Here is a 14740-nt window from a genome sequence, read left to right as displayed (position 1 = left end):
TACGCCCGCGCGGTCTGAGATAACAATCATTCGCAGTTATATCTTGCGGAAACGCTATCACGTTAAACGTACCTACCTATATTATTATATCCCGTTATCCCGTATCGTTGCGGTGCCATTCCGGCCGCTGGCTCGATTCGCGTTTCGCCAGAACATAAGTAGGCTACATGCGAATACCGCAAGTGGCAGCGACTGCGCCCCGACATCCACGGGAAATCACTCTCAAAGGTATAACGTAGCAATCCTGGATTCGCGGTCGATAGCTGTGCGCGATATGGCGGCTCAATTACAGCGGCTGCGAACTTTCGCCCCAAGACGACATTTCGTAGCAACTTACGAGCGTATCGAGGGTAGAAGCCCGCGCCGTAGCGAAGAGAGAGAATTCGTAACGCTTGCAGCGTATCGCGACGCGGAATACAGGAGAGGATGTGGGGAAAAGGCGACGATGAAGGGGTAAGGTGAAACGAGGGGAAGACGGCTCTCTCTAGAAAGAAGTCGTTAGTCAAGATGTAGTCCGTACACGTGCGCGCCATCCCCTGTATTACGCCTGCCTAATACTAAATATTCGTTGTGAACCATTATGAAAGGGGGCGATGACAATCTCGCGTTTGCAGTAAACAGCAGCGAGTTAAACGAGTGCGCGGGGATTGCGCCTTGCCTCCCAGAATGTCGCGGGCGGACGGGAGGAACAATGAAGACAAGTATAAACGTTTCACCGCCACGAGCAATGCTCGCGGGCGTGGAAAGTAATTTAAGGAGCGATCAAGCTGTCGCCGGCAATGCGGCTTACATTCAGTGCGGCCCAGGTTACGGCCAACGTGGGAGAGAAGATAACCAGACGTAGATCGTATACATATTTCCTGGCGAATAAATCGACGGTACCGAGGGTAATAAGCCTCCCTTACGTAGGATTCGCGCGGTATATCTATCGCGCGATCGCTGAGCACACATAAAGCCGTGAGCACCTGAAAAGTCGTATCGTGTTCGGGTAATTCCGACGAGTTGTGAGTATCAAATCCACGATGAGGAACGTCCATGTATTTCAAATAGCGGAGAAAGGAGGAAGAGACGGATTACAGAAATCACTGCATTAAATCGGCAATAATAACAGGAAACATCGACGAAAATCCGTCCCGAGTGCTCGGCTATACCTTCTGGCGGCAAGTCGCTGCACGAGATAGCTGCGCGAACACTTTGCAATTTATATTATAGCCCTGTAACGCGGGGAAGCCCTTCCTCGGGAAGGCCGTGCGATTTCTCTCCCCCGCAAGATTTACTGGTAAAGTTGTTACTACTCTGCCATAAAATATTTAATTAGTTGTCTTAATGCCACTTATTTCTTGTACGCTACTTGCTACTTGTTTCGCCTCGTCCCGCCCAACTTTCGCGGATATACAACGGGGTTGAAATATATAACGTGCTAAAAAGGAATTAATATTTCTTTAGTCCCGATTAATACATATATCGCTACGTCTCGTTGTTACGCCGTCCACATTTCCTTACGTTCGTAAGTCTTTTATTCCGCGTCGACTGGCTGCCTACAATCGAGTACCTCAATTAATTAAACAGCTAATCAATTTCCCTGACGTTTATCAATTTCAGAGAACACAATTTCCTGTCGTATGCATCGAGAATATTATTACTGATAACGTCGCGATACAATTACTATAATCGTCCGGAACGTTAAAGTGCAAATATTGCCGCAAGGCGTGCCACGACATGTATCGCGTCTAGCGAAATATCACCCCGCGTATATCGATGTATATTGGAAACGCGGCTGCGCTGTTGCAAAATGCGAAATAATCGGCCAGAATAACGTTCCGTGTTACCAAAGGTAAGGCGATGATTAGAATGAAATCGCCGCGGCGGGCAACCATGAGAATGCCGTCGCTACGTTGATTGGAATTTAGTATAGAACGATAGAACTAGTAACCGTTTCCCGCTTCTCCAATTAAGCCACCCCGATGTAAATCGGGTTAAGGGAATCCTGTAGCGCGCATCGTCAACGGGATTCATTCGTTGAGAGAACACGAATGGCAATTCATTGTTGAGGAAGCCGTTAATGTTAGCGGAGATCTTTAAATTAACGCTACATCTGGGGACGTTCGGGGAAACATCCGGCGTTAGCGTGCGCAAATGCAAAATGCGGGGAGGGGAAAAACGAAATCGGCGTAAATGAATTCGTCCGCTCAAATTCGACGTGTCGATCAACGAAGATTGGGCGCGACAAAAATTGGCCGTCACGGAGATTAAGCTTGCCGAGATTAGGCGGACGTAAGACGCAGGCTCCTCGAGGAGCGGCAGACGCACCCCGCGGATAAAAACTCATCAAAGTTCGCGCCAGCCAGCAAACTGACGCCATTAGAAGTAATTTATCATTTAAAAGTGGCCCGTTCTTGCCGCCACGCTCAGCAAGCTGCGACATATGCGGTATTAACTTTCTTATGACGGGATCCTCTTGACCCGTTTTCACCTTACGTGGCGCACAAGCGTGGCATCCCGCGCATACAAGTTGGTCTGGCGCGCGTCACGTACGTACGTAACGACCGTATTATAATACAGGCATTTATCTGACACCCCATCTCCCTCCGCGAAATAGGACCGTACGTAATTCCCGCCTAATTATCCGAAAATGCAGTCGCGAGAATGTTCACGAGGAGAAGTAAGTCGATCGCTCGAGATTCGCCGCTCGATTCGCCGGCATTCGTTTGCGGCCGCCGCGCGCGCCGCAGACGCATCCACTCTATCAGCCGCATAAAGAAACAATTGTGCAACGGTTATACGCAATGAATAAATTCAATCTGTTCGCGATACCGTCGGCGTTATTATACGCTTCGTGCCGCCGAAACGAATGGCCCTCACAAATCTCGTTTATTAATGCAGATAGAAAAGTGTTTCCTCCCCTAATGTAGAGACGGCCGCGAGCGTGAAAATGCAAATCGCGAGATATTATACCGGGATATCTCGTCTTAGTTTCCGCGTTAAAATGTTTTCTACGAGAAAGAGGATTGTAATGAAAATTGGGATGAGCGATAAAGCCGGAGGTCCGCCGAAGTGCGGACTTATTTCAACAGACGCCTCTCGTTGTAGAATCGCGATCGCGTCATATTTTATATCTCGCAACTGCGCGCGAGGGACGAATATTTTATCGTTTATTAGCAACACGAGCCGGTAATATAAGGAAACTGTCATTACGTGCTATAAGGCGAGATATTCAGCTTGGCCAATTTGCCAATTTTTACCCCGGTTGCAATTTATCTCGAAGTGTACGAGTGTAATACGTGAATTATCGGAATTTAATTATACATCGGAATTACATTCGATACATTTGGAATTACATTTAATTGAATATCGAAATGATATATTTAATGAAGTTTTCTCTAACTCGATAACAATTTACAACAAACTGTTTACTATTAAATTGTTAAACTATTTACTATTCGCATCTGAAAGCGGAATAGGCGGCGCGATGAAGTATCGCGTTTTAAATAAGTAACAGCGGGGAAATAATTAACGAGCGGAATAGTATGCGCAGCTCTCATCGGATCAGTGTACTGACGAATAATCGGCCGACGGCGGATTAAATTAAAACGTGTCGAAACGTAGCCTTAAATCGAGCGCAAATTAAAAGCACCGAGGCGATCAGGAAATAGTCCCCCGTGCTCGTTACACGCACGCACGATAATTACATGCGATTACACCTCTAACGCGCCGCATTGAAGTATGCGGCGTTATCGGAAAATATGTAAATCAGTGGTATCGATTCGCGCGGAGGGAACACAAACGCGCTAATAAACTACGCGTACGGGCATGATAATTATCGATCGATCGACTCGTGTACTTACTTCTCTTCGTACGGCGGCGCCCTACGTCGTTGCCTCACGAGTTTCCCGTCTATTATCTTTTCCCTTCGCTATGTATTTCTTTCCCACGTACTTTCTCGCCGCGTAGTCCTCTCCTCACGCAACTCCACTGATACCAGATCTGTCGAAAGTCACAGCTCGCCCTCTCATTGACATTTTCCGCCACCAATAGTCTCGCAGTCGAAGGCTAACACGGTTGATTTTTCCCGCCCCCACATTCCCCCCGTCACCGTCGCTTAAACGGTTAAATCGTACGATTATCTACTTCCTCCGGATTCGCACTTACGATTCAGCCGTGTGAAACGCTCGCCGTCGTCGCAAGGCGGAATCAATTCGCGCGAGCATTTCGGAATACTGCTCCAAGTTGTAATGGTCATCCACGGTCGATCGGAGAACGCGTATCCTGTTGAACGCCGCGGTACATCTGCGAGGGCTGGATCGCCACGGTATCGCTCGACCGGGAGTAATTCGTGTGGAATCACAGCTCACGATGTGTCGAAACAATTCCTGCGCACCACCGACCTGCAATTTCGCGAACGTGTACGTTGGCCGGCCGGAAACGGGGGGAGTGAGAATTTCTTGACGCGTGACCGTCCGCTAAATTTATCGAGCAAATTGTTACGTTCTTGCACGGAAGCTGTTGTAAAAGGGAACGGATCTGTTTGCCAGTTTGCCGCCTCGCGTATTATTGAACGTAAAAGCGGAGGCTGCAGACTGCACGCGCACGTGTTCCGGTATTTGCAGAACGTGTTTAAAAAAGAGAGCCGAAAATAACAAACAGAAAAGAAATTTCTCCATCCCATTCGGTTACGTAAGTGGGTCCTCTGCTCGCGTTTCGAACGGCCCCGGAAGCGCGTCGAGCGCTCCGAGAGAGCTCCTGCATAAACTGTTGTTTGTAATATCGACGCTGTACAAACTTACTGCAACTCTGAGCTAATTGTTGTCGGATCTGACCCGAATCAAATTGCGTTGAATTAAATATTATGAAAAATGTAAAAATGCTCGATGCGGTGGGCTTCGTCAATCAAGTAAAACTCCAAATATCTACACGCGTCTTCGGTAATATTTGATAATCACGCGGGATTTAAATAACAAATCGATTTCTATTGCTTCTCATAAAAAAATCACAGCCCTCGGTGAAAGCCGTAAAAAATCTATCGTCGTCTGGCGTAAAAAAATTCTGCATTCGTAATGTCAATTCCATCGCGAAATCGATGGCGCGAATCACGTCATGAAGCTCATACGACCCTTTTTTCTCTGGCGCGTAATTTCGTGTACGGCTTTTCTTTTTTTTTTTTTTTTTTTTTTTCCCTTCGCGCTTGTCTCCTCTCTTTGTCCTTCGGTCCGGATCAGGTAATGCCTCGAAGGGCGGGACCGGACGTGCCCTACTTTTACGATGACCGGCGTATAGTTTTTAATCCGAAACTAACAACATGACGCGATGCGGTAAGATTACGTGCGCGATGTCACACGGCGAAAGGAGAACTCGCATGTTTCGTCGCCGCGGAAATTTCAATCACGATGACTGATCATCTTTCGCCCATTTATTCTCGCGTTATAAATCTTTTCGCGATAAGTTACATTAATAATTTCGTCCAATTTTGCAATTCATATTGCGCGTGATGAATATGACGCGTTATCGCGTGTCAGATTTTGCAGGAAAAGGGGAAAAAAAAAGGGAAGAGAAAAAAAAAAGGAAATCCATCAGGCGTAAGCTCGGAGCTGCGATTAAAGTAATAAACTCGTTGGAATTACGCGAGAACGGCGTGAAGAAATTCTTTAACTGTTTAACGCCCTTCTGTCACCTCCCTTAAAACTTAATGACCCGTGTCGCAATCGTTACGCCCGCCTGAGCGAGGACAGAAAATGAGAAAGCGATCCTCGGCGCCTACCGCGCGTCTTCGATTTTCTAACGATCACTCCGCGAGTCGCAGCAACCGGAATGCGCGGCGGCGATTGATCCGAAGAGACGCGTGTAACTCACGCGCGGTTTATCTTCTCCGTTCTCCCGTTCTCTTTCCCTCCCGTGCACGATCACATGTCGCCAGCAGGCTCGAGGTTCGAAGCACTAAAATATCACGGTGCTCGTTCATTGGGGATCCATCCGGGTGCACCGTTTTTTCAAAATATTTGCCCGGCTCTCCGCGAGTCACTTCACAGTGCCGCCTTAAGCTCGCACCAAGATAATGTTTATTTACCGTCGGCACGACATAAAAAAGGAAAAATGCAAAACCGGCTACGCGACCAGCGGTCAAACTAAAGCAACTTTTTATTTTTTATTTTATTTTTTTTATATATATGAAAAAAAAAAGAAAACTTATACAGCGTACCGATACACGCGCGAAAAAAAAAAGCACGTCCACTTTCGCCCGCTCGAGTTCTTATGAATCTTTTCGTGGGAATGCTCCGCTCTCGCCCGCTGCTCGTTAGGGCTTCGCCAATGGACTGCCAGGCGCCGCGGCAAAAGCTACGGCGCAATACGCCGACGCATCCACCCTCTGTGCAACCCTTGCGCGGATGACTCCCCGCTTTGCGGCACCATCGTCGACCCACACCGTCGAGTTTTCCACTCGTTCTCCACGCGTGAGAGCCCGTGCTTGCTTTCACGACTTCGTAAAACACGGACGCCGACACGGGCGATGCCCGTCGCGGATGTACACGCGGTTTTCACGATCGTTTCCCGCAATGGCTATCAAGCGCATCATTAGATACCGCGTTAATCTCCCGGCCAAATGCAACGAGAATGCATAATAGATCGATTAGATTCATAATAGATGGCAATTACCATAATCGAGAAACGGTGTCGATTATTTATTTGAAAGACCGTTTAGGAATAGTTAAACATTCAACGTGCGACAAAAGGAGATATATTACTGAACTTTCCTGTCCGTAAAATTTTTTTTTTTACTTTTCTTGTTATTAACACAAAAATGTTCTGTTAGGCAAACCGACTGAAAACACGAGTCCAAGGATCGTTTGTCACTCTTTCGGTTGCATACGTGAAATATTTAGTGAGATTTAGCCATTTGTAAAAAGCGAAGAGAGCAATATCAAGCGGCGGGGCTTTGAAGACCGCTGAAATTAAATGCCGACAAAGTGTACTGATACTCGATGGTCTATCGCTCTATGGATATGACGCATTTTGATTCGTACGCCGCGGCAAGCTGCACATCGCGCTCCCGGGATGTGACAGGTAATGTTGCAACTCGAAAGAGGATAAATTTGATTTAGCCCGTTTCATATTTTCGCCCCGCAGGGTATTCAAATCTATCAAATACTTTTGCGCCAATCGAAACAGCCTCGCGATCGCGGGTCGGCGGGGGCTCGTAATTTGCATAATTATGCAATAACTGTGATGTCAGGCACCCTTCATGCCGCCACATCGGTGGCAGATTTCACCGTGCCGGCGAACAAATGAACCTATATATCGAAATATAAAATTCAACGTGCCGAAAGTTTATGCGACGACGCGATCTACGGCGGCTTCACCGACGCTCATTTCTCCACCTCCAGCGATATCTTTCCTTAAACGCGCCTCGAAAAGAACAAGCAGCACCCACGACGGCATAGAAAATGGAATTTCGCCGAGCGTACGTTTACTTATCGGCGATTCACGTACGACGTATATTTCTTACCGCGGAAATGTCTAATTTCAAACCGTGCAGCTACATGAATACTGCCTCGCGCGATTTACTAATCGTGATAAACTTTTAGAACTGAGCAAAATCAATAACTGCACATTTTACCCAAGATAGGTACAAGACTGATTGGTGGCGGGCATCAATCAAATCTCCGATTCTCACGAGCTACATTAACTTTATATTAAATACTTCATCATTTTTCCGAGACACGTCACGCTTCACCGATTTACCATCGATTTCCCTCCTTCGGCCGAACGCGCCGCGAGTTACTGATGCTATTTTTCTTTTTTTTTTTTTTTCTTATTTCACATGAATTTTCACAACCCCGGGATTCACTTCCCGTTTCCGCGTTTAAAGTATTTACTGCGCGATATACCCGTTTCAAATTGCACGCCTGTCTTGCGCTGTTAATTTCACAGCGGTTTAAAATAAAGTACAATGAGCGCGATATTCGGGGGGGAAAAGGACGTGATTGATGGCGAAAAAGGGTTGCGTTTAAAATCCGTTACACGCGGGGGCCGCACGGGTGAGCGTACGAATTTGCATCAATCCGCCATTTCTATTTCGGGGAACGATAAATCGATGCGTATGTTAATGGATTAGGCCATGAGCGTATACAAGCTCGTATACAATGTCGGCGAGCTGAGTGCGCTTGAAATGAAGTTCTACTTGATTTTGTAAGTACAACGCAATAATGGCGTGCGGCTACCGTTTTACATGCCAATTGTCCTACCGAAATATATAACTGATCCCGCGCGCGCGCGTACTTCTATATCGCTATATTATCGGGCAGTGCTGTCGGCAATGGCCCATCAACATATCGTTACCTGTCTGTCGATAATCATCCCCGGCGTTGCGCGCGGTCGCTCGTATCCGGACTTCCGTAATAATTGCATAATGTGCTAATAGCGCTCGTAAAATGATTACGCGTCGTATGAAATGATTACACTCCCCGGTACAACGGCAATTGCGATAGCGGACCCGAGGGCGCTTGGGCGATCCGCCCTTCGCGCCCGCGTGCAAAAAACGCACGCTAATGCAGATCATTTATATGTGACGCGATAAAATGCATTCATATTACGCGCGCTCACATTATACCCGATAAAGTCTTTCTCATCGTGGAGTTGCGTTTTAAGTGGCGCATTTTAAGGGCGAATAGCTCGGAATAGACCGCCAGGTCGTCAGAAACTGCACCCAGCTTGCGGTTCGACGTTAACGCTCAGGCGACTGCAATTTTACCAACATATTGCGTCTCACCTCGAGAGCTATGCCGGACACGTAGCGGTGAAAGCACGGAATCGGAATGCCTCACGAATCATCGGAAGATGTAATGGACTGCAGGTGTGAGAAAACGTGACAGCGACGAGCAGCAACAGCATATCCGCGGCGATATAAGACGGAATCGCTTTTACGTAATCTTGTCGACAGAAATGAGAAATATTCATGAGACTCGAGCTAAATAAGAAAGACTAGCGCGGGTTGTATTTGCAACAAGGGTGGCGTGCCGCAGAGAGAAGGAGGGAGGGGGAGGGGAGCGGGTAAAAATTATTCCGCAACTTTTTTCGATCGCCGCGCGCGCCTCATCTTTCCGTTCGTGTCTACAGCACCGTTTTTGTACACAGCCGTGGAGTCGAGCGCGGTCATTGCACATGCACCTCCCGCCGTTACATCAGGCTTTTTCGAGAAGTAATTTAGAGCGTAGCACCGCGAGGAAGAAGCGAGAAGGGCGAGCGAGTGCGCGCGGAACGGTCGCTAGACCTGAACACTGGGCGCGACGTAGCCTGTTTAATTAGCGAGCAAATTAAATGCCGGGACAGCCACATCCGACATGGCGCGTGCAATTAGAGGTATTATAAATTAATTATAACACCGTGACGCAGTCAGTTTTGCTGGGATTCAATCTCGGAATGGGCTTTGGCGCTGGCGAGCGAAATGAACGCCAAACTTATCTCATTGCCGACCGCTTACGACGCGCTCTGTTATTTCATTTTGGAGTGGAGACGTATCTTCAATTACATGTGAATCGAGCGGTATAAAATTGGCTTGGCAGTACACGCCGCGGAAGAGCGTCCAAATCGACGTATACGAAAAGGAAAGAAATGCGAAAACGAAATCGACAGACGATAGTTAAAGCTGCCCCTTCCAAAACGAATAACTCTCACAATACGGGGGATTCCGATCGGATTTATTAGCTTTATCCGCCCGGGGACTCAAAATTGCGGAAAATAACTCGGACGCCAAATTACATCGTATATACCGTGACAATTACTACGTCGCCGCACTCGAAGCACGACCGCAATTCCGGGGGCTGCTTTTCCACGTAATCGGTTAAGCGCGATTTGTAGCCTTAACGGGCTCGCGCGCGATCGAGTCGGGCTACGTAAATGGCGTAGAACGAGAACGTCTAAGATTTCCCCCCCGGGGGAGTGTCACGAATTGCCAAGCCGAGCTTAGAAGTCTCGGGCAGAATAGAAACCGATTAAGCGAAACAACCGACTGACAGCACCTGTTGATACTTCGCCCAGCTCGTGGCGAAGGTGCGGACTAACGGATACACGGGCGGGCCGGTCCGTCGTGTGGGTGTAAGTTCCGACGTGTGTACACTTGTTTACGCCCGCCCGTGGCTGATGTCCGGTGTCCTCGCGGCCGCCGCAAGGCGAAGGCGCCGGTGGACGGAAACGAGAACCGGCACAAAGGGCACCAACCCAAGGATCGGCGCGTCGGTGCTAGGAAGATCTAATTTTGGACAACACGCCCCGCGGTAAATTGAATCGGCCCAAGGACCCTGTTAATATCCTAGCTACGAGCACTATTACCCTTTGTTCGTGATTCAGCGGTTTACGCGCTTACCCGCGTTTAAACACGCATCGCCTAGCACACATCCGTAAACTGTTAAATTCAGGAACGGTCGGATGCGCAAACCGTCTTCCGACGCTTTCCACGGTCAAAGTTCCCTTGCGCGCCCCATTTCCCAAAATTCGTAAATCCACACGTAACCCACGAAAAACGCTTGTCTATGAATCTTAAACTGCCAGACGAGTCTGACACATGAGGGCATTACCTTGTTATCGAAGATCGATTCATCGAAAGCCATTTCTCTCTCGGCGAAAAAAAAAAAAAATAATAAAGTGAGCGAAGCCAGCAGCGATCGACTCGCGTGCGACTGAAGGAGCTTTGACGAATTTTCTGTTTCCCGGTAAAACTTATGCCGGCAGGTAAATAATAAAACCACCCTCTTATTTGTGTAATCCGATTAATTTTCAAATGCGTCCCGTTTCTACGAAATCTCAGCTTGACACTTGCGAAGACGTTCGATGTTCGGAACTTTGGACTTCAAGATCCCTCTTTACACCGTCGAGCTAATTAATTTCGCATAGAGCGATTCACGGTGAATTAATTGAAGTAATTATAGAAACTGCGATCGCGACGGTGGCCAAAAATTTTCATTCTATCTTTCGGAGGAGAGAATTGGAGCAGAAGAAATTAGTTCGATCGAGCTACTTGAGCGTATACGTGCGTATGCGAAACTTTAGAAATGCAACCTAGCAACAACGTAACGTCATAAACAACACGCCCGCGATCTGACAGACAGTATCGTTGAACCCTGAAAGCGGAATCCCGCCGAACTTGACTCGCTAATTACGTCAGCTCGACGCAATTCACTTTTGAAATCCCCTTTGTGCAATCACGACAAGTGCACGCAAATTTTTTTCTTTTTTTTTTCCTCGATAGGAATCAAACGTAATATTCATGTTTCATTAATTAAAATATAATGCATGTATGTGCTCTGTAATGTTCTATCGATATCGACGGTAAAATAAACGTTCATTGTACCACGCGACGTGCAGTAACCTCGGAAAACACTTGATCGAAATTTGAAAAACGAACTTTTGGCTCTATTGTGTTTGAAAACCGGTAGGGGTAATTTTCTTCAAGACTCCTAAAGTCTTTTACATTTTTAAGTACAGCAGGTACGTTAGTTCGAAGTAGACTCTTGTTGACGACACACGTTTCGTGAACCTTTGCCACACATTTCGACTGTGAATAATTTCGTTAAATAAAAGTAATAATCAAGTTTCGCAAAATGGATTCTCTTCCTGGTGGTGAGATATTTTGTTTACGTATTTTTTAACTTAAATTACTATTTTTCTGAATTAACGTTTACTCCACGCAGATTTTAATTAAAGATCGCGTAAGATACCGCGTTTGTTTTCTTATTTCATAATTCAATTGTTGAAAATAAAAATTTGCAATAATTCGGCTGCTACTATCTGCTATTATTTTTTAAACTAAATTTTTATTTTTCGTAATTAATATTTACTTCGTGTAAACTATCAAGTTAGAGATGACGAAAGATACTCGGGTGTGTCGGATGTCTCAGGTAGTCGTTTCTTATAATACCAATAAAGTGTTTAAACCTTTGAGGTTTATTTTAGACAAAAGTTAACAAATGTGAAGTTTTTAAATGACCTCTGTTTATAGATAAGTATATAAGTTCAAAAAAAATTTTCTTGGAAAATAGATTTCCAAAACCATGTCTCATGTAGACCTCAGGCATGTTTTGTTCAAAACTCAATTAGACGCGTTTTAGCGTATCAGGTAGGACTTCCAACTCCGTCCGTTTCTTTTGTATATGTATAACAATAGTCCAACTGTTCGGTTTATATAAAATTTACTATACCTGAGACTTTCAAAATAGTCTTACGCGAAGTAGGTAATTCCGCACGAAAAAATTCTAAATCGATATTTAAAACTCAAGCTTTCTTTAACTTACGATAGTACTCGTGTTCGGTATAACATAATTTTAATAATTAATTTTTTTTTTTAGAATCTTGCAGCAATTTCATATACTACACAAGAAAAGAAATATTTTTGATAATGCAGGACTACTTAAATGACGAATTTGACAATCAAATTATGTATTTAGAGGAAGAAATATCCAAACAAAACAACTGTTTTTTTCGAATCCATACAGATGCCAAATTGTACATGTTTTATTTCTTTTCTATGTTGCTCGTAAAATGGCAAGAGGCACAGAAAAATATAGATTATTTTTTAAAGAAAAACGAAGAGTGGCTAAAGATAACTGTGTCGTTTCCTACGCCTGCCAAAAAATTAGACATACACGGCCGTGACGACTGTAATTTTTACGATGACCCGGACTTATGTGATGAGCGATCAAAGCGGCGAAAAATTGAACTCGCCCCGAATTGCACACGTTAGAAAATCGAACTGAACTTTTACGCAAATAATGGCACAATGAATTGGGTTTTAATGTCGGATCGTCCATGTCTACCTTGAGGAAGCTGTACTAAACCCGAACGGGACTTGTGAATTACGATTCGGATTTGTAAAATACAATTCGAACTTGTATAATTATTTAACGTATGATACTACTTATCTACATTATTATATTATATACTGCAATATACTAATGTTAAAAATATAAATTTACACAAGTATAAATAAATTTGAATTAATTGACCCCTACATCGTTACCTAATTCAAAAAAATTATATAAAATTTAAATTAATAATCTAGCTAAATGTCAGTAATATTTAAAATATTCTCGAATTCATAGAAAGTACTTTTCAATTCCCAGTGTTTAGAAGGAAATAAGTAGCCAAACACGACGGAAAGAAAATAAAATAAATAGAGCGAAGGGCAGGACATCCTGACTATTGCATCCTAACGCATTTGCACAAAGCCTGTTTACAGGAAGCACGTTGCGCTCGAACCGAGTACCTTATTTTCCGGTTTTCAGTTAATCCCTTGTCGACGCCATGGTTCAAAATTGTTAAAAAGGTTAATCGGGCAAGTTCTCCTATCTTTAATTAATTATCTCATTGAACGACCGATAAGAGGATACCTTCCGCGCCGATATACTTAATTCAAAATTAACTTTCATGTAATCCGTACTAATCAGGATCAGGCCGATTGATCGTGAAGTCAAAGGAAGAGCGTCGCAATTAGATTCCCAGCGCAAAAGTTCTCCCGCGGATTTCTTTTATTTTATGCACGCGCAAAGTTGTATTGGAATTATAATAAAATTTTATATCTCCGTAAACTGATCCCCGTCAATTGATGCAGTTGAGGAAAATTTACCGCGACTGGGACCGCGTTATATTCGCGAGAACGCGCCTCGAGAATGTTTCACAACACGGAAGAACACGCCGATGCATACCGAATGAAGAGGAACGCTCCGGGAAAAGAAAGGAGGGAGGGGACGCGGCTGAATAGCTCCTGAGCGAGTCAGGAAAACTTCCCGTTTGTAAAGTTTGGACGCATTTTCCGCGGGCAAATTTCGCATGTAATTATTCATAAAATCAATGAAATAAATATAAACCGTCGAAAGAAGACGAGTCGCGCCTTTGGGAGAAAAATATAATTTTTTTTTAGACCCGACCGTAAATTCACGATATTTACGACAATAAATATATCACATTTATCGTTAAAAATATCGCGATATTATAGTTGGATTCGAAAAAGTGGCTACGTATTTATCTCGGCGCGCGGTGAACGCGTTCGTAATCCCGATTGCGCTCGCGATACGTCGCAAGCGTCGAGCCGGTCGAGTAGAAAAAAAGTCGACAAATATTATTCACTTACCGGTCTGCCATATTGTCCTTCCGCCTTGCCTCGCTGGATCCGCCGGCTTTAATCCCAATGCGAATGGTAACAGTCTGACGGCCACCACGTGAATCGCTTATTAAATAATGTCCACTCGATGGTCACGAACGCGAATATGAAAGCACGAGAGCGACGCGATACGTTGAACACGCTCAGCCGAACACGAACGGCACGATTGCTACGATGAAACGTACGACGTTAACGCGGCGCCGTTTCGAACCGCCGCATCGCGATTACGGTGCAATCGCGATAAGCGCATTGTGCGAAATTCTTTTCTCCTCGGCGAGCTCGTATGTTTATTCCTCTCAAATCAACGATTAGATGGATGTACTTGATCGATTGACGCGACGATAATGGCTTGCGTCCCGCGACGATCCCGCACTCCCGACAGCCATTACACTGTCGTTTCACGGCTTCATCCTGAATATAACGCCAAATCTTCTATCGGTGATCCATCAATCGATACGATACCTAGATGTCACTCATTCAAGCACCACGATTCAAATGCATATAATACGTTCGCAGCATACGCATCTGATTTCGTAATCCAATAGTTTTAACATACACTGTTATTAAATTATAAATGATCGGGGAGAGTAAAACGGC

At 45.2% G+C, this 14740-nt stretch overlaps 1 protein-coding gene across 2 annotated transcripts in view; it reads right to left on the bottom strand.

The window, feature by feature from the left end:
- The window catches only part of LOC139101760 (opioid-binding protein/cell adhesion molecule), a 113200-nt gene extending 98483 nt beyond the window's left edge, over window positions 1–14717 (bottom strand). Inside the window, exons 1-2 of one of the 2 annotated variants that reach the window (XM_070655175.1) lie at window positions 5848–6286; window positions 3846–4385 (exon numbers count right to left, since the gene is read on the bottom strand). The gene's annotated coding sequence lies outside the window, so the exon portion shown is untranslated. Of the gene's footprint in view, window positions 1–3845; window positions 4386–5847; window positions 6287–14113 lie in introns of those variants that run through there. The other variant, XM_070655167.1, reaches the window with a different exon arrangement.
- Window positions 14718–14740: the final 23 nt, after the last annotated feature.

Source organism: Cardiocondyla obscurior, linkage group LG01 (assembly GCF_019399895.1).
Source record: "Cardiocondyla obscurior isolate alpha-2009 linkage group LG01, Cobs3.1, whole genome shotgun sequence".
Lineage (NCBI taxonomy): Eukaryota > Metazoa > Arthropoda > Insecta > Hymenoptera > Formicidae > Cardiocondyla > Cardiocondyla obscurior.
This window is presented reverse-complemented; position numbering and strand designations above follow the sequence as displayed.